The sequence below is a fragment of the Protopterus annectens genome, chromosome 3.part1, assembly GCF_019279795.1.
Source record: "Protopterus annectens isolate FY-2018-M chromosome 3.part1, PAN1.0, whole genome shotgun sequence".
Taxonomy (NCBI): domain Eukaryota; kingdom Metazoa; phylum Chordata; order Ceratodontiformes; family Protopteridae; genus Protopterus; species Protopterus annectens.
Genome location: NC_056732.1, coordinates 663401362 through 663419895, shown reverse-complemented (window position 1 = coordinate 663419895; position 18534 = coordinate 663401362). Strand labels below are relative to the sequence as shown.

The 18534-nt window shown below is 40.4% G+C and overlaps 1 protein-coding gene across 1 annotated transcript in view; it reads left to right on the top strand.

Annotated features, from left to right (window-relative positions):
- The window catches only part of CYRIB (CYFIP related Rac1 interactor B), a gene marked incomplete in the record, with an annotated part of 1384994 nt that overhangs the window by 311254 nt on the left and 1055206 nt on the right, over positions 1-18534 (top strand). The window contains 1 exon segment of the mRNA XM_044066242.1: positions 604-651.

The following is an 18534-nucleotide window of genomic DNA, read 5'->3' as shown; positions in this document are numbered from 1 at the left end:
CAGTTTTTATTTCATACAACAGTTATCCTGTGAAATGGCCATGGATTGACAGCTCTGCAACTATTCAAGTTGTGTCTTCTTCCCTTGGAAAAAAAGAAAATATAAAAGTGTTTTTGCTAAAGGCTGCAGCAGAAGTGATCCAGCTTTCTTACTTTTCAGCTAATCCCTTACATATTTGATGTCATCAAGAACAGAAGAGTTCGAAGCTACACAATAAATACAATGGGGAGCAGTAGTTAAACGTTTTTAGTTATTTAGGTGTGAATTATCTTGCAAATTATTTTTTATGAACTAAGTTATTGCTTAGAAGGTATGCAATGTGATTTTACTCCTTGAAGCAAATTATTAGGTGACATGAAGAAATATTGCATATTGCATGTCTGAGTGTTTGTGTGCTTGCACATAGTTGTAATTTCTCCATTTACTGCTTCCACTGTTTCTGTTGCCTATCACACATGGCTTCATTCACCATAAAGTTAAGCATGCAATGCATTCAGTTGGATCTTTGTTCTGTTATTGTATTACTGTATTTGCAAATTAAGTACTCTAGTACAATAATTTTTTTTCTCCTTTTTTCCTGTAAACTTCTCTCTTGGTGGACAGGTTGAACTGGATGGATAAATCATCCTTCTCCTTTGTTGCATATTTGAAGTAAGTCGTTTTTTATGACATTTATGACTGTGGTTATGTCCTGTAATCTGAATGATATAGCTAGCTATCTAGCAGTAGTTAAAAGCTAAGAATAAAATGTACAGTGGTACTTAAATATGAGAAAAGCAGGATAATCTCAGCTGAAGTCACAAGACTCTCAGCTGATAAAACAGCACAATGCAACTAATGTACCTAGCCTCATTGAATGGTTAAAAGTAAAACTGATGAGACCCCAAGCACTGGTTCCTATTTAGAATGAGCCATATTGTTGTTCTGCATGCTGACTTAACTCTTGCGTCCTTCCTCACTGTAGATACTGCATAACAAAGGACTGTAACACTGACAACACTGCTTATTGGGTTCTGTGGTAAGCTGAACTCATCCTTTTCACCAAATACCAGTCAGCAATGTAAATCCCATGCTCGGGAGTGTATATGAGATCAGTGTTGATGTACACTATAATGTTATTCTCCAACTACAATAATGTGCCTAACCCCAGAGCCTACCAGTTCTTTTTTCCCCTCTCATCTAGGTTGGATCACAATCCTTCCAGTGTTTACTGCCTAGATATAAATCCCCTAAGTATTGATGTGGCCATCAAATTACCATCTTAAACCTCTGCCAGCATTGACTATATTGTCTCATGGAGAGGAGCACAATATTAAGGACTGCAATCTGCACCTGAAGTTTAAACCTGCCTCTTGACAGTGCCGGAGAGAGACAGAAGCTTATAGCCTACCTTGCAGCTGGAAAAAAACAGTGACAGTTGACAGCTTCTCTCAAAGATGCCAGTGAGAAGATCTACAACACAGTCCTAGGTACCATTCAATGCATCATCACAAGGACTAAACCTCAGAGGTTAGTCACGGCTTAGCCTTTAGAGATGGGAGTCCTTCTCTAAGAAAGCCTTCCAGACCCCATAAATACTGAGTGTATTTGAACATGAACCCCCTCAGAAGGTGATATGCAGCCTGTGTAAGGTATGCCGCTAGCTTCCACACTAGAGAGGGCATGCTGGTATGCTGGCACTGATCGTCCCACTGTTGATCAAGAAACACTTGAGGCTGATCACCCTGATCTCGGGGGGTGGCCTCCTGAATCACCCAGTCAGGGGGTACTCAAGGTTGAGGTTTCTTCCTAAGGACTCCCACCCAGCAAGGTTTGTCAGCGCCAGTTAAAAGATGCCACTAGATTGTTCTGCACCAAGGTTCCTGGGACAAGGTAAGTGAAAATTATGGGATTAAGGGTGAAATAGGTGTTAGGACCTCTCTTTTCTCTGTCAGCAAGTTTAGGGCCAGGAGCAGAGAACCAGGTTCATTATCAGAGTTTCTGGTTTAGGAGCTGGTATTTGTGATTCACTTCTCTCCTTGTGTTATACTTGGCTACAGGTACAAAGGACTTATTTTTCCTTTGCCTACTGAAAGTTTTATTGTCTATAATTATGTTACATTCCTTATTGATACTCTGTGCTTGAATGGCATGCTGTAGTTTGTATTCTTTTTTGTTATGTGAAATATTTTAATAAAGATTGCTTAGAAAAATCAGACTTAAGTGACAAGCATTCTTTTGATATCTGGTGCAAGTTTGAGTTGCAAGTATAGGGTTACACCCTTAGGGAATATGGCATGATGTTAGTGCCAAGTCCCGTACAAGCCCCCCTCTGTCCTACTTGTCACCTTTTCCAGGGATATATGCTGACAGACAGTATCCATATCACCCATCACCTGGCACTCCTTAGTCACACACTGACCCTTACATAAGATCTTGTGATTATCAGTGCCTGAAGGTAAGGAAGGTTGTGGGATTCCCATCCTCTAAGGCCCCTAAAAGTTGCCCAAAATCCAAAAGTTGTTGTCTGTGAGATGAACAAAGACTATGAGTCGTCAGCTTTCTTCCTTTAATAAATCCTTCTTTGGGTATGCTTGAGGCTCATGAGGTCCACTGGGAACTGTACTCATGCTTCTACCCCTCCCAATGCCACACTACATATCTTGGGAAGAAGTCTGAGTGATCTTTAGTTATCCTTGACTAGTGGCACCCTAACACAGATTCTCTGTCCTCATGAAGGGCCATGCCCTATATAAGTTGCATGCTGAATGGAAGGAGTCTGTCACCTCACCAAGCACTCTCAAGCCAACTTACTGTGGAGCGTGCAGTATCATGTTCAGAGCTTCAGTAACCAAATGCACAGGGGGGAAATAGTGTCCATGGCCCAAAGGCACCAAGGGACAGCAGGCAGTATGGTAGGCATCAGCACCAGGCTGCTCAGTGGGCATGTCAGTTGCAGCAAAAATGCAATGCATGGTGGACAGCAACTTTATTAATAGTGTATGTGCACGTGTGGATCATTAGCCCCTTCACAGTGTCTTAGGGACGATTATCTAAAACACATACTGGCATATAAGCGTGACTACAGCAGCATGCAGAATTTCCTCTGTGCTGTTGCATACCTGTTGTACATCCATAAGTATGTACTGTACTCCAAGCAAAACACACATTGCTTCCCTTGCCCACATGGCACTTCTTTATTGAAGCTGTAGGCATGATACTGAATACTTCTTTTTGCCCATGGAAAATTTGCAACAGCCATATGTCTCTGCAGCTGAATGTCACATCAGACATATGTCCCCAAACAAATATGCCACAGGGAAATATCTTGCCACCTGGAAGCCTGAACCCGTATGTTTTTGGATGTGGTGTACCAGGTAGCCCACTCACCTTTGGTGCAGAAGGCTTTAGGTTCTATTCCCATACCAGGTAAATGGATTGCTTACATTATAGTGCCACATTAAGGAGTGCTGCACTCATGAATGTGTCATCCTTTGGATGAGACATTAAACCGAGGCCCCATCTGCCTGAGCTGGTGATAGCTTAGGTGGATATAAATGATCCCACAGCAACTATTGAAAATAGAAGGGGGGAGGAACCTGATGCTCTAGCTAAATTTCCTCTAGTGGTATAAATATCATATCAGGTCTCCCCTGAGAAGAGGCTACTAGCCTATGGGGACTGACAAAGTCAACAAAGGATAAATAAATCAACAAACGGTACATAAATAAATACTAGTTCGTTTATAAAGGACCTTCCTTGATGGGTCCCAGATACTGTTATACCATCCACCTCTTTTAGGTGACCTCTCAGCCTAGACTTCTCTGTCTAAATTCCCTGTAAGTCATGCAAGCAATATATGTGCTGACTCTTCATTGTTGCCTTTTCATTTGTAAAAAGTGTGTCCACTAGGAACTGAGAGCAAACTGGTAAGCAGCAGAGATGTGAGAACCTACAAAGTCAGCATATGATGTAACAAGTGTGTGTGAGCATTGGCACCAAGCATGCACACCTGCAAGCACGGGACCTTTTAAAGAAATCTGCTAAATGTGATTGGTGGAATGGATGATTGCATTCAACCATAGGACACATCAATAAGGATCTTCTAGGTTGAGTATATGTGTTATTTAACAATGCAAAGAAATATTAATAGCATGGTTTCAAATATCTTGCCTGCATTGGGCTGCCTCATTTTGTTTGTCATATATTTTCACTGATGTTTCTTTCCTCTTTTACACTGGTCACACTGCATGTAAGTGACTGGTATAAAGAAATGTTTGCTCGTATGATGCAAGACATAGTATAAAGCGTAGACTTACAAGCAGTTATGAGGTCACAGCCAGAATTTTGAGGTTTTCACTCACAGTAATTATACATATGCCAGTCTCCCAAAGCTGTAAAACTGTATTAAAGGTGCCACGTTATTTTGAACTGTCGTATTTCATATGGCTTATGTTGGTTAAAACATAGGTGTAAGCAGGAGCAACAGTTAGATGCTAAATTTGATACATCTTCTTAAAGCATGAGACTGAAGAATTAAGCCTCTGTGATAGAGAAGTATTTAATGTTTTAGTTGACTTTCAGGTTGTGTTAAGCACCTGAGTTCCACCCACCACAGTGATCATTCCAAAATGTATCAGTTGTGATTTATAGATCCTACACTCTGAGTTGTAAAGGTCCTGGTCAGATTCCTATTTTAACATTAGGACTTTATTTTGGTAGGTAATTAATATGAATGGAAAACAGAGCAATGTGAGGCAGCTAGATTGTCTACAGTTTAGCAGGAGAACATTTATTAATAGTGCCAAGGTTGACAGAAACCTTAGAAATCCACCAGACTTCAGATAAAGAGCAGAATGAGGCCCTTCTGTGTCTACTTTTAAGCCCTTTATACAAGCCATTTCATCCAGACCATATCAGAATACATGAGATCATGCTTTTTGAATTAAGTCAGTGGAAAACAAGAAAATGAGGGCACACTAGGCAGTTTAACAAGACTATGACAGTTTATCTTACACTTCTGTAAAGTGGATAAGCCCAGGCATGTCCTGTTCTGCCCATTATAGTTTTTAGGTATATAATTTACACAAATAATATGTTTTACAATGCACCAGCCCTACTCTGCAAGTTTTAAAAGTCTGCAAGATTGAGACTGGGAATTTTAAAACAAAATGTAGTGCTCTAGAAATTGTAAATAGCATTGGATGAATCTCATGCTTTTGAGGACTTACATTTTAAAATTTTGATAAGACTCTAGGGAATATTTGCCTCCTTTCTAAATTCCCTTGCAGTACATTTGTAGTCAAGCTACATGTAAGTGGCTCAGTCTCTCACAGTTTTGTTTTTGTTACAAAGGCTGATAAGTACAGTAAGTGATGTCCTTCATTTTTCATATTGATCACTGTTGCAGTAGTCTTAGCTGTATGGCTTATATCCTACCAAACATGTAACATCTGGACAGCTTCCAAAGCCTCAGGGCAGCTTCCATGTGCCCAAACTATCAGACAGCAGAATCTGAGCTGACTAAAAGACAAGTTTAGGTGTGAAGCCCTTCACAGGTTTACCATAGCAGAAAATTACTCTCCTCTGAGGCTTTCAGCGATTGATGGTTGGTTCTGTTGTTCCTTTGCTGGGCAGATAAATTCCTTTTGGGAGGAGAGACGACTTCCATTTCCTTATTTGTGTTGCTGTTTTATCACTTTCCTCTTCAGGAAAGTTCTTTTTTTTTTAAACCAGGAGTATTGTGTTTTAACTGACTGTCATGAGACTATAACATGCTTTTAAACAGAGCTTATTTTTCCTGTCAGTTTAAACAAGGTGTAAAGTAACTGAAAACATTTTTTTCTGAGGAGCAAATGTGTTTATTTTAACTTTTGTGGGGCTGGCATATTGTTTTAAAGTGTTTTTTTAACTGTGTTTTTTCTGTCAAAAAGTAATTTGTGTAGATTGGTGGTGTTTTACAGCATTTACTGCTGTCTTCCCTCAGAATGAGGCACCATTTTCAGCTTGACCATGGAACAGACTACTGGTCTCATGGTCAGTCCTTCTTCCAGCCATAAGAAGAAAAAATAAGGAAACAGCCTTTGCCAACACAGAGGGCTAACAATTTGCCTCAGTCACAGGTGGGTGACTGCTGTGGCCATTTGTTGTATCTCAGACCACTCATCTGTTACCCCAGATCCTTATGATGTAGCACCTATAACCATTATGGACTGGGAGGTTAGCCATGTCCTCTGTGGCTTTTGAAGTCCTTTCAGTGGCAAGGGAGAACCACTCCTGTCGGTCCTGGGAGAGGGAACAGAGAAGGTTTCCCTGATGTGTCAGAATGCTGTACCCATCCATGGGGAAGCTGCTGCCGTTAGTAACACAGTTGGCCCCATTTTTCTTGTCAAAAAGACAGAAAACCAAGCATGTATCTACTCTTCCTCAAATTTTTTTGGATAGGAGTAATTTACTGGGTCTGGCTCAGGGTTTAATTCAGGTTATTGATCTTTCTTGTAAAGTAGTTTGTGGTAAAAGAAAAAGGGATACCTCTTTTCCTGAAGAGATTCAAGATTCTGAATCTGAACAGGAAGATATAGGGATAGATACAGGTTTATTACTCAGATTTCTGATTCAGACTCAGGTGATTCTCCCTGGGGGGGGGGGGGGGTTCTGTTTCTCTGAAACTATTGCTAGAATATAGCAGTGTTTTCAGTGGGAGAACACTGAGGTTTCTCAGTCCCTCATAAACTACTATGAGTTGTTAGAGAAGGCTTTTCCAAATCCTACACCTATTCCTCCTGTTCTGTCTGCTTTAGAGGATGTGTATATTACTGCCTGCAGTTTTACTGATACTCAGCCAGCTGTCCATAAAAGGCAGATAGGATGTATAAAGTTCCTCAGTCTTTTACATTTTTATACACTGTTCCCAAACCTGAACCAGAAGCTATAGTTTTAGCTGATTCCACTGCTGTTAAGCACCCAATCAATTCCAATCCTACTCTTTCTGATAAGGATGGGGAAATTATTGATAGGCATAGGGAAAATGTGTATACTTCTGCAACTTTGATTTTCAGAATTTTGAATTATCAGACTCGTATATTAAACTCTGTTTTGACCAATTGTGAAATATGAAGAATGTTTTATCTGCACTTCTTCTTGTGAGGAAAAATCTGCTTTCAAATAACGTAGCTTCTTCTGTTGCATAGGCAACTACTCATTGTTTACAGTGTGTGTGTGTGTGTGTGTGTGTGTGTGTGTGTGTGTGTGTGTGTGTGTGTGTATGGCTCTGTTGATACTTCTTCCAGGGCTATTGCCAATAGTGCTGTTTTGAGGAGGTTTGCATTGCCGCAGTCTCAGAACCTCCCAGATGATGTTGAAAATGATATTTTAAATTCATCCTGCAAGGGCGTAAGTGCTTCTCCTGACCATTTTTTTAAGTTTACAGTTTTGGGAAAAATAATGGTGGATAATAAGGGTGGCCCTTGGCAGACTCATTTAGAAATAAATGAACTGGTTTGGCAGATTCGTACTGGTGCATATATGCACCCTGGTTTAAATGAGTATGTTTCTATTGCTTGTGTTTTAAAAGGTTTATCTATGAAAAGGTAGCTGTATTGTGTTGGTATATGGTAGTAGCTTGTATAAACTGTTACAAAAACACAATTTGCTCTATGTTCTTATATGAACTAGGTAAATTAACTAAGTGTGTGAATGTTGCCTATTTTATAGTTTATGATGCCAAGCATTTAAAGGATTTTTTCATTTGGTATTATTTATTTTAATATAAAAAGATTTTAAAACCAGATTAGTTATGAAAGTGTATGCATTTACACACGCACATATACTCTGTAGTAAAGAAGAGCATAGCTATTTTACAAGTTTTTTATCTAATTACTGTGTTTTACACTTAACACGCTGTATTTATCCAATTAAAGTTGATTGCATAATTGAAACCGTTTTGTATAAAAATGGTAGGTAGTTGTTTGTAATTTTGTCTGATGAAGGAGAGACACTGGGCTCTCCGAAAGCGTTTTTTTGCTAACTTTATTGTTTTATTAAAGCAGCTTACTTGGGATTGTGTACCGTTGCTCATTTTTGTTATTTCTAACATGGGAGAAAACCAGAGCACCCAGAAGAAACCCACATGAACACAGGGAGGACATGCAGACTCCACACAGAACGTACCCCAGCCAAGAATTGAACTGGAGAACCTCTTGCTGTGAGATGACAATGCAACTGCTGTACTGTTGCACTGTCCATCTTCTTGCTCTTTCAAGTTTCCTGGTAACACTAGACTTAAAAGATTCTTATCATCCAAAAGATTCTTATCATTCATCCCTATTCATCCAGACTTCAGACATTTCCTAAGGTTTTGTGTGTCTGGATCACATTATCAGTTATCTGCCTTACCCCTTGGACTATCCATTGAACCAAGAGTGTTCACAAAGTATCTAGCTCCAGTTATAGCTCATTGCAGGCTACAGGGTATCCATATTTTCTATACTTAGATGACTTGCTTATCTTTGCAGAATCTTTTTCAAAGTGTCAGGAATCTCTGTCTTGGGTGAGAGATCTCTTAGAAAAGCTGGGATTCCAAGAGAACATTCCGAAGTCTTTCTTGATTCCTTCACACAGGATTGTGCTCCTGGGATGTTAACTGGACACCTCAGTTCAAAGAACTTTTTTTACACAGGAAAAAAAATTTATATTTAGATCTATTCCTAAAGTTTTCCACTCTGACTTCAGTCACTGTGAGAGAAAACATCAGGATATTGTGTCTCATGGTACATGAGAAAGATACAACGGTATCTGAAATATCTGTGGCCCAGCACCAACACCCTTTAACTTTTCAAATCCTAGTCCTGGGTTTGTCTGAAGAGAAATAATTGGGTGATGGCAATAGATATCCGTAAATCTAAGGCTGTCCCTCCCTGCTCTAAAGCAGTCACCACAAATGTTTCAGAATTTGCTTGGGGAGAAGTTTCAGGAGGGATAAAAATGAAAGGGGTGTGGGACATCAAGGAAATTCACAAGCACATAAACATTAAGGAGATGCTTGCCCTGATCAAGGCACTCAACTCTCTGAACCATCTTTGGTTCCCAGGACCTCTTCAGGTGGTTGCAGACAATACAACAGTCATTTGTTACTTCAACAAGCAAGGGGAGCCAGGTCAAAACTCCCTTTCCAGACTAGCCATGTTAGCTTGGTTATAGCTTCACAGCACAGTCTCACTCTACAGGTATTCTACATTTTGTCAGAGTAAAATTATGTGACAGACAAGCTGAGCTTGACCAGGGCAGACCTTCACAAATCAAAACTAGATCAGGGGGTCTTCCAGGAATTGATCCATCTGTAGGAGAGTTCCTCGAGTAGATCTCTTTACCTCCTCTCTGAAGAATCAGCCGGCAAGATTCTGTTTCAAACTCCATGCAAGAAGGCCTGAAAGACAGATGTCATTTATTTTCATTGGACAAGAATGTTCCCGTATGCTTTGCCATCCTTTCCACTAATATCCACAGTACTTCTGAAGATTCAGAAGGAATCCCCCAAGATTATTGTGGTGACTCTCTTCTGGTCCAGACAACTGTGGTTCTCCCTTATTTTGGAAATGGCCACGAGTAATTACCACAAGCTTCCTTACAGACTGAATCTACTCACACAAGAACAGGGGTGTTATATACACCCCAGCATCAATCTCTTTCAATTGACTGTCTGGATGATAGGATCTTAATTCCTTTCAGGCACCTTTTTACTGAGGACATGCAGCAGGTACTAATGGAGGCAAGAAAGCCTGCTAGTAAAAAAAATCCTATATTAGCAAATGGAAAAAGTTTTCTAGTTAGTGCCAACAACATAACCAGTACCCATTTAAGGCTAGGTCTCGCTTTTTTCAGTATTTCTGTGAGTTACTATTCTATGGTCTTTCTTATCCCTCTATCAAGGTTCATTTATTGGCCATTTCAACATTTCTGCCCATGGATTCAACTCTTTCAATGCAGTCTCATGTCAAAATTTTTGAAAGATGTTTTGTATAAGAGGCCTACAAGAAAACTGGTGGTCCTTCTTTGGAATATTAATTTTGTATTAGAGAGGCACTTGCTTTGTTTGAACTGGTTAACCTAGCTGATTTGATGTTCTTATCATGAAAAACAATTTTACTGATTGCTCTGACCTCTGCAATGTTGTAAGCTCTTATGATAAGTCAACCATATCTCATTTCCATAAGGACAGGATTTCTTTGAGAACTAGTCCTTCTTTTATTTAGATAGGGTAGGTTTACCTATACAGCGACAGCTACTGCAGCAGTGATTAATATGATGAACATAGTACAGTTGTGTAAGTAAATTTACCATAACAGTATATGTTTGAATGATCACTGCTGCAGTAGCCACTCCATCTCTCCATCTCCCTTGTTATTTGGTGTGCTTTTTATGCCAGGGTGTGGAGATTTATTTTTTGTTGTTCCTAGTTTTGTCCTTTCAGGGAACAGCCTCTCTGTTTCTCTCTGTTGGCAGGACAGTTTGGGCATATGGAAAGTGTTCTGAAGCTTTGGAAGCTGGCCTGCTGTTATAACCTTGACCAGATATAATCCATATAGCTAGGGCTACTGCAACTATGATCACTCGAACATCTACTGTTATGGTAAGTTTACTTACACAACTGTACTTTCTTTGGCAATGTCCCATTTTTTCTTTGTTTTATTATTATTTATCGTGTTGTTCTGTTCATAATGCATGGTAACTTCTGATTAGCTGCTTTTGGAGAAATATAGAACAGAGCCATCTGAGGTAAGTGGGAAGGGCTGCATGAAGATTTACCTTTTCTTCCAACTAATTAGGACTAGGGATGCCACCTGTCCCACTTTGCGAGGGACAGTCCCTCTTTGGGCAGTTGTGTCCTGAAAAAAATATTAAAAGTGGCAAATGTCCTGAGATTGTAGGGCATAATTATGTCCTATATTTTATGTAATAGTTGCATAAAACAGTTATTCTGTATCTAAAATACCTAAATGTTATAAGAAACAGAATAAGCAACTAATATGCTGCAAGAATAAGCTTTTATTTAGGCAAGTTAAGTTCTATCCTTTGTACTGACCGTGGGTATGTGTCGGCCTGTAAAATCTGATGTTTGTCCCGAAAATGTCTCAGTTTGGCCATTTGAAAAGGTGGCAACCCTAATTAGGACAGAAAGTAATATTATCTGTGTATAATGTTGTTTTCTACTCTCAGTATTAGCAAACCAGATTGTCTATAATTATAGTGCAAGACTGTGTGATTCTTATGTTTTTGTACTTCTGTGGGTATTTAATACAGTTCATAATGCCGATTTCCAAGTCTTTTCTGCAGCCTTCATGTTATGTTTTCAGGGAAATAGCAGTTTTCATTGCAACCATTTTGTCTAGAACTTTAGCTGAAGAACTGGCTTTGGAAGAGGAACTGAGGGCATTGTCTTGAAGGAAAAAGATGTCAATGTGTTCACTGTAGTACTCCAACATCTGAGACCATATGTTGAAGTGATCAAAAGGCATAGAAGAAAAAATTGTTAGTAATGTGAATTGTGGTATTGGCAATCAAATCTGGAGATGGCCACAAGTCCAGTACACAAAATGGAGACACAATCTGGTACAATAAGTATAGCCTGCTATCTTGGACCCTGCACTGTAAAATGATGTTGGACATGAAAATGCTGAGATTCATGGGATCATTTACTCTTTCAAACAGATTTGAAGATAATGGAGCCCATTTGGTAATAAAGAAATGTGTTTTTCAGGATGAGCTATGTAGTTGGGTTTATTAAGTAGAAGGACCATTGGAGACAGAATATCAAAAATAAGCAGAATATTTTTTAACAAATGCCTTAATATATTAAGTGTGGGTGGCACACCATTTAGCATTGGTGTCTCACATTGCTTGAACACAGGTTAATTTCTTAGCTGGAATTTTTTCGGCCTGGAGTTTATATATAACCCTGTATTTGTGTGAGTTTCTACTGAGGTTTCTAGTTTTATCCTGCACTCCAGTGACATCATGACACATTGATTGTTAGTGTTACACTGGCCCAATATGTAAGTGTGTGTGTGTGTGTGTGTGTGTGTGTGTGTGTGTGTGTGTGTGTGTGTGTGTGTGTGTGTGTGTGTGTGTGTGTGTGTGTGTGTGTGTGTGTGTGTGTGTGTGTGTGTGTGTGTGTGTGTGTGTGTGTGTGTGTGTGTATGTTTGTGTGCGTGTACTTGGTGATAGACTGGTATCCTGCCAAGAGCTGGTTGCTGCTTGTACCTATTGCGAGCTAGGACAGGGTTGGCCTCCAAAACTATGATGTGCATGACTGTGGGTAGAGAAAATAAATAGATTATTTGTCTAACATGAAGTCATTTTTTTTCCTGTACATGCACAAGAATAAGCACATTATTTTCCCATCGAGCATCTATCCAAGCTTTTTATCAGTTCAATGGATTTTTCTTGTTTTATTGCTTACTCAGTAGTATGGTATGCTGTCTTGTCCCTGTTGGCTGTCCTCTTCCTTAAGAAGGGGTAGTTCTTTGGAGAAATTTCCTACCCAAGTGATAAGATTTGGTTGAGAAATGCATCACAGCCTGCTATACAGTGCCTCCACTGTTAGAAGTTAGTAATTTTCACTTACCCTGAATGCTGCAGACCAAATGAGGTGGCAGAGCATTCATTATATATACACATACAATGCTAGAAGAGGAAATTTATACTATACATAATTTGTACATTTGTTGCACCCACTAACTTGAAGCTACCCCCTACAATTCTTAACACCTTTTCTGTTTATCTCATGCATTCTTAAATTTCACAGAAGTTTTGATTTATACCACCAGTGCTGGGAGTTCATTCCCTATATCTACCACCATTTTCATAAAGAAGTACTTTGTCATATCCAAACTGATTGGTACTCTGTCCTTAGATACTGCCTTTCTTACAACCACCCTCTATATCCTTCCCTCTAGCCACTTCTGTTCACATTGTATAAAGTTGTTTCTCACTTAGCTCTCTACTATAGGATTATAAGAAATAAAAGACAATTGAATCTTACAACCATTTATGCCTTGCTAGTACTCACCCTCAGACTCACCCTCCTCCATCACAGAGGGCCATGCCAGTCAAGCCAGAGTGAATTTGTGAATACCCAGCCAATCATCAAATTCATGTCTGAAGTAAGATAATGAATTGCACTGTTTAATTTGTATTTGGAGTCTATTTGACAAGTTTTACAAAGAAGAGGGAAAGCATATTTATATTTCAACAATAGTCCTCTATGTTTTAGAGATTTGAAGGCCTTACTGAACTCCAGCTAATGAATTGGATTAACTAGCCTATAGTTCTATAAGTTACCTGTCCCCCTTTCTTATATCATGGTACCATTAGTATGGCAATGTTCCACATTACCCTTCCATGTACAGTGGTACCATTAGTATGACAATGTTCCATGTCCTCCTTGTACTGTCATAATACTAGTATGGCGATGTTCCACATTACCCTTCCTTGCAGAGTGGTACCATTAGTATGACAATGTTCCATGTCCCACTTGTACTGTCATAATATTAGTATGGTAATGTTCCACATTACCCTTCTACGTACAGTGGTACCATTAGCATAACAATATTATACATCCCCCTCCTTGAACAGTGTTACTGTTAGCATCACAGTGCTCCTCATCCAGTTTTCTTGTGTAGAGGCGCCATTAATATGACCGTTTTCCGTATCCCCTCCCTTGTGCAGTTATACCATTGGCATGGTAGTATTCCATATCCCCTCCCTTGTACAATGACACCATTAGTATGACATTTTTCAACATCCCTGTCCCTTTTACAGTGTTATGATTAGTGTGACAGTATTCCACATCCCCTTCCCTTTTACAGTGGTACCATTAACATGACAGTGTTCCACACACCTCTTTTATTGAAATACCATTAGTATGCCAGTGTTCTACAAGTCACTGTGTATTGCGGTGCCATTTGCATGACAATGCTCCATGCCCCTCTTGTACTGGGGCCCCATTAGCATGACAGTATTCCATTTCACCCCACATTGTAGTATAATCAGCATGAAAATGTTCTACATCCCCCTTCCTTGTACAGTGGTACCAGTTTCTTTCCCTTGTATAGTGGTATTATTGGTATGTCAGTTTTCCACATTCCCTATCTTCCAGTGGTACCAGAAGCAATCACAGTGTTTTACATCCCTTTCCTTTTTACTTTGTTTTAGTTATGTCAATATTGTATATCCCGACACTTATAATTGTACCATTAGCATGATAGCATTCCACATCCTCCTCCCTTGGGGTCAGTGGTGCCATTAACATGTCAGTATTTCATTTTGTGACACTTGCTCTGTTAGGGAGCAGAAAAGAGTACTGGAGTCCTGCAGCCTTTCTGTTCTCATAGGAATGAACTGCAGCATCCTAGCGTGCTGTCCCAGACCCTTCATTCTTGAACCTGTCTTATTGCTAGCAGTGATATTGGTGCATGAAGCTCCCCATTGTGTGCAGCATTGGTTCTTGATCCCACATTGTAGTGCAACAAATGCTAGTTAACCTCTCTGCACTAAAAACTAAAAGTTTGTTGTGTATGGTAACAAAACAAAAAGAACAAAAGAACACTTGTATTTCTCTGCATCCTTATATATAGATATTGCCCATAAAACTTTATAGCATTGGGGAGGAGGATATAAGTTGCCTATTGTACTAGGGAACCTATGGAGACTTGAAGAGCATGAAGTGAGAGAAAGAGAGGTCTGAGCAAAATGTTAACTAGATAAATGAACTATAGTAGTGTATGCTACACAGTTAGTGTTTTTTGTGAGATGCAGGCACTTCTCTGTTAATTCATTAATTTCTAAACATGAACTGCCTGTGCAAGACTTTAAATAGAAGTGAGATCTAAGATGTTTATGTTAAGGGGGTTATTATGATATCTGATAATGCCCCAATGCTTAGCTTTTTATTGTTGGGCAACTTTGTAACTTTCAAAAGTGGTGGTGTTCAATGGGGGATGGGATATCCAGTGAGAGCGCCTCTGCTGTTTATTTGATCTGATGTCAATTTTCATTCATTCCTCAACATATGGGTTCGGATCCAATCCTCAGCTCCGACATAGCTGCTGTTTTACAGCACGTGGATACTACAAGCTCTCAAGCTCCACCCTTACCCATAATGCTGTAGTCCCCCTCATTCTCCAGATCTCGTTTGCCACCATTGTGTATAGATGTGGTTTCTGCAGTTCTCGGGCATGAGATTGATGAGGTAAGTTATTTCTACTTTATACTATCTTCCTATTAGCAAAAGTTTTCTTCTTCAACCTCCCTTTACATAGTATTAGTAATATTATATATTTCTTCTTACTGTTGGTAGCTTTTCATTACCATCGTTGGTAATTGTCCCTTAATGCTAGTCAGTAATTTTTCCATTGTTGGTACCCCTTTCCCTCTTTTCTGTAAAAGAAAAGAAAAAAAAAAAAAAAAGGGGAGTTTATTTCTGTTTTTCAACATGTCTGCTTTAACTTCCCTCTTCTTATTGTTTTCTAAAATTGGGATTGTTTCTACAAGTTGCTTGGTGTGATAAAATTGCAGATAAATTGTCAGGGTTTAGGAAATGTAGTAAATGCGGCCATGAAATCCCATTATCTGATAGCTATGACTTCTGTATTTATTGTTTGGGACCCGAACAGTTGCAGTCTTCATGCTCTGTCTGTAGGGCCTTTAACCATAGAGCATTGATAGACTGAAAAAATAAATTAATTCTCAAGGGCTTTCTTTCTTTGGTCTTTGGAGAATCACTTGCTGGAGCTCAACCCTCCAAATCTCAGAGACAGGAAGCCAAAAAGAGACCTTCTGAGCAACCTGGCTCCTCTCAATCCTCTTCGGATCTCACCCTGGAACCACTCAAGAAGACTTGAAAAACTTTGGATCCTAAACATGAGCCTTAGGATGTGACTTCTTCAGACACCAGATCTGTATCTTCAGATCCAAGTCTTCTTGAGCCTAAACAATTACCTGGGACTAGGTACGTATCTTCCCAGGATCCTGTACCCTTTCGACTCCTATTACCCTTCCTGGAAAGATGCCGTTCACCTTCTATAGCCTCTTCCCATTTGTCCAGAAGTCTCACAGAAGCTGATGTGGACAGAATGATGAGGAAGTTTCTCTTGACACAAACTCAGATGGGAGTTCTCCCAGCTCCTACCCCATGGGTCCTGAGACCTTCACTAGTACAACCCCAAAAGTTTTGGCTCCTTCTCAAATTTGTCCCTCAGTTTCAGAGCCCTTGGATCCAAGACTCACTGTGTCATCTGTTTCAGATCCAAATATTCCTTTATCTTCAGATCCAATATCTTGTCTGAGTGCTTCGACTCCAAGTGTGTTGGATCCAGGTGACTCTCAGACCTGAAGCTTCATTGTTGGATCCGAGGGGTTGCATTTGACACCAAAGTTGTTGGAAGCCAGCTCTACCCCCCAGAGCCTCAGCATTCAATAGCTCGGTTCTGACTCCTGCCTCGGGTGTGGTGTCCTTGGGTCAGAGGGAAACATCAGTCCAGAAGAATTCCTTCTTGACTCTGAATGGTTTCCTTCACCCCTGGGGTATTCTGCCTTTGAGGTATTAGAGAGAATATTCTCTTCTAGAGATCAGATGGCTCCTCCCCCATTGGATCTTTCCTCTGGATCTCAGATGTCTTTATGTCGGGACCCTTAGCATTCTACTCCACAGCGGGCAGCTAGCCCAAGATCACCACCTGATGATGTCTCTTTCAGAAACATTTATGAGATCCTGAAACAAATTGGTGGCTGGTCTACCGATAACCCCTCTCAAGAGGACTCAGTATTCCTGGAGGCATTTGTTACTGTCCTATCTACTTCCTGGGTGACTGTTCCCACTGATGAGCTCATTGATTTGCTCTCTCAGTGAGCATGGAAGGAAGCTGAATCTGTTGAGCTGATTTCCAAGAGACCAGATAGAATCCTGGCACCACCAGAGGGAAGGGAATTCTGGAACAAAGGAGTACAAGTGGATACTGTGGCCTTGGCAGCAGCCACCAAGAAAGAACTCGTAGAACAGAGTTCCTCTGTTCATCCCCCTAACAGGGAGTCTAGGGTGGTGGACAGGTTTGGGAAGCATGTGTATGCCTCAGTGACCCTTGTACTCAGATCTGTGAATTAATTGGCACACCTCAGCAGATTATATAGGGATTTGATCATAGGATTTTTAAAATATCTCTCAGGGACCAGTACTTCTGAGGCAGAGTCTTCTATTGCTTCACAGCTGGCAACCCTTCTATCTATTTCAAACTCATCCATGAGGCTTATATCACATGCAGCTGAAGGAGGCTCAAGAGCGGCGGGTTGAGGCATTTCCATAAGGAAGCATGCCTGGATGCATTTGTGTGATTTTGCTGAGCCATTCAAATCATCCTTCGTTGAAGCTCTTTTTCACGGAAGTTTTTTATTTGGCCCCATGGTGAAAAACACACTCTCCAGGTGCGAGCAAGATGGTAAGACCCTGTCTACAGTGGGCGTATATTTTTCGACTCCTCAAAGAACCTTTTCCAGAAATCAACATGGTGGTCAGAAAATGTGGTTCAGGAAATCCCAGGGTCCATTCCATGATCAATGTGGAGAGAGTTCCCCCAGGGACAGAGGGGGGAACTCAAATGGGAGATGCTGCCCATGCAGTAGAGGAGGCTCACAGAACCAGGTGTCCAGGGATTTTTTCTCTGACAGACACTATCAGCACTCCTGAAAGGAGACCCAATTACCCACCTCTGGAAGCAGTCGGGGGTCACTTATCCCTGCACTAGAGAGCCTGGCTGGACATTACAAAAAATACTTGGGTGCAGAGAATTATTTCCAGAGATTATATAATTCCTTTTTCCCTACCCCCTCTGTTATGAAACAAAATTCCAGATGTTCTGCCCAGTCAGAGGAAAACAGATACTCTGGAAATACAAAAGCTGTTAGAAAAGAGTCATTGAGGAGGTCCCCCCAGACCAGAAAGGATCTGTAACTTACTCAAAATTCTTTCTAGTGCCAAAGAAAACAGGGGACTGGAGATCAATTTTGGATGCGAGCATTCTGAACAAGTCAGTTCAGCATACCAAGTTCTGGATGGTTACAGTTCAGTCCAATTTGCCTTTCCTGCACAAGGACAACTGGATGTGCTTAGTAGATCTCCAGGATGCATAATATCACATAAAAATGATCAGATGGTCCAGGAGATATCTGCCCTTCTGGTTGAGAGCCAGTCACTACCAACTCAGAGTACTGCCCATTGGTCTCACCACAGCCCCCAGGGTGTTCACTAAATGCATGGCAGTAGTAGCAGCTCACTTGAGACTGCAGGGATTCCAGGTGTTTCTGTATCTGGATGACTGACTCATAACCGCCTCAACCAAGCATCTTGAGATAGCAACTGAAGACTATGTACGCCAAATTTGTTCCAATCTAGATATTACAATCAACCACAACAAATCTCAACTTCAGCTGTCTCAAACATAAGAATTCATAAGGGCCTTTTCAACACAACATCAATGCATCAATGACAGTTTCTCTCTCTTTGTC